Raw genomic sequence first — 2,449 nt, 5'->3', positions numbered from 1 at the left:
TCCAATTTGTTTTAATTTGTGCATTAAAATATCTAGTTCCAGTGGTTTATAAATAGGCAACTTCCTCTTGTTTGCCATCATGGTGACTTGTTGAACCAGAGCTCTACTAATAATGACTTCTCATACTTGTTACACACTTGCTCACCTCTGAGTGAATTTACTCAGAGTTCATTAACTCACAGCAGCTTTTATGAAACTGTAAAACTCAGTTTCCAACCTTAGGCTAGATAAATCCAGAGTTTAGAATTTGAGGCTGAGTTTGTTAAACCTGCTTTGTAAAACTGCCCCCAGGCTGTGGATCTGTGCCTAGACACTAATATTGGTTGAAGTCAACATGCTATCATCATAATCCATCAAACTTGCATACTGTGTTGTTCCTGTAAGCATAGCAGGCTTACAGTAAAGGTCAGTAATCATCTGTTCATGCCCTGACATCACTCCCACACAATGTTTGGAAAGTTCAAGTTGGAAGGCTTGAAGCCTTTCTTTACTTGTCATTGCCCTTGCCTTTCCTGATTCAAATCTCCCCTCAAACAATAATATAGTGCTGAAACCAAAAAAAGACCGAACAGGAAGTTCTGCAACTTGTTCACACTAAGGGAGCCTGCAGCTTTCACTTTATGATAGTTTTATGTGTCAGAGGTGCAGAGGACACTGTTTCCAGTGATGCTTCACGGCTGTGTAGTTTATCATGTCTAGGATGGGGATACAGACAGACCACAAAAGGGTAGAAAAAAAACGACATTCACGATATAAATCTGAAAGTGGGAGTGAATACCAGGAGAGACGTGAAGCCTCGGTTACAAACAGTCCTTCCACTAAATCTGCAAAAATAGCAGTTCCCCATCAATCACTTGTTAGCAAGCAGTTCACACATCAACAGCTTCATGATATCCTCTGTTTGTGTTTGCATGCATAAAACCATGCATGCAAACAGAGGATGAATGCTGTGTTTTCACATTGTGTCACATTTTAAAGTATATATTGGGAAAAGTTCAGCAAAACATTCTCCATTTCAAATATATGATTGTTTGCGGCCCTGTATGTTTTGTCAGAATGTGTGGATCTTGGAGATGACAGAGGCAGCCTAGTGAGTGGAAGTCATTATTATGAAGCTATGGAGTAAAAGAAAACTTCAGAAAAAGGTATGAATTATTATGGTACAGTGTGAAAACAGAACTTATTGTGACAACTGAATGAATGAAGAGGCTATTATAAGAGAGGTGAAAACAAGGAATCGCTGATTAGTGAGAGCAGGTGGGCTGGATAATGCTGATTAAGGAGGCTGAGAACGGAAACACAAACAGAGACCTTCCAGATATAACTCAACTTTAATCTAATAAGGGAAACTCTAAGCAAACGATGAGCTGCAAGAGTAAATAAAAAGGCAATACTTGAAGATCACAGTCAAAAACCATGGAGGAATAATAAACAACACTCAAAGATGCCTAAATCATGACAGTTATTCAAATCAATTTAAGTGAAGTCTAAAAGAAAGGTTTGTTGGAGAACATTAAAGAAAAGAATTGTGACATGAATTACTAGGAGCAAAAAAATTTGATGTTTAAACTTTAAATAGTTTATCCCTTTAAGGTCTTAGGGAGGTCATATTTAAATGTCAAATATCTGGCAATTTCTAAAAATTTCTATTTAAAAAAAAATTCTTTGGGTTTTTTTTCATTATCTTATGCAGGCCAGTTATTTTTACGTCAATCTGAACACCTAAATTCTGACAATCATATATCAACAGTAGTCTGTCAACCACATATTATCGGTCATAGCATCTTGATTCATATGTTGCAGCTAATATACGCAACCTTTGAAATAAGAATAATTTACTTTACCATTGAGATACGTCCGAGTGTTCAAGGCATGGGCGTAGGTTTGCATAGGGACCATAGGGACATGTCCCTACCAAAATTTTGGACGGACCCATTTGTCCCTACCAATAATTGGATGTGAGCAACATGTTTATAATTTACTATACAGCAGCCGCTTCTTTTCCTCTCGCAGCTTCTCTGCCTGGTAGCTGCAGCTGCCTGCTCTTTCCTGTCCCTTTCACATAGCGGCGCATCAACTGTGCTGCGCGGTTTAACTCTCTGATTATTCTGCCTTAAGTTCTGTCTTCTCTCTTTCTGATTGCGTGTTTTCTAGTCTGTATGTGCGCGCACGCGGGTGCTTGGAGCGCGAGAAAAAAAGACGCTAAAATAAATTAATATTGGGCTACGAAACTAGTCCAAATAAAAAAAAAGCTAAAACAGGCGAAAGCTTCTGATTGGAGTTCTGTAAAGATGCAGGAGAGAGTTTTTTGATTTGTGGAACTTGAGAAATGTAAGTTAACAACGTTAGGATTTCTTTTATTTTATCTTTTAATCAGATAGCCAAACGCTCCTTAAAGAAGATCTTTTATGAAATGAAACCAGGTGAAACAGAAACGTTTAAACGTTTC

General features: G+C 37.9%; 1 long non-coding RNA gene across 1 annotated transcript; it reads left to right on the top strand.

Annotated features, from left to right (window-relative positions):
- The first annotated feature begins 1,978 nt into the window (after nucleotides 1-1,978).
- On the top strand, nucleotides 1,979-2,190 carry LOC107087673. The gene is made up of 2 exons (XR_001481349.1): nucleotides 1,979-2,117; nucleotides 2,155-2,190. It is a non-coding gene; the product is annotated as an uncharacterized LOC107087673 (long non-coding RNA).
- The last annotated feature ends 259 nt before the right edge of the window (nucleotides 2,191-2,449 follow it).

Source organism: Cyprinodon variegatus, unplaced genomic scaffold, assembly GCF_000732505.1.
Source record: "Cyprinodon variegatus isolate N-32 unplaced genomic scaffold, C_variegatus-1.0 Scaffold190, whole genome shotgun sequence".
NCBI classification, from domain to species: domain Eukaryota; kingdom Metazoa; phylum Chordata; class Actinopteri; order Cyprinodontiformes; family Cyprinodontidae; genus Cyprinodon; species Cyprinodon variegatus.
Note: the sequence above shows the minus strand (reverse complement) of the source record. Positions and strands in the feature narration are given on the sequence as shown.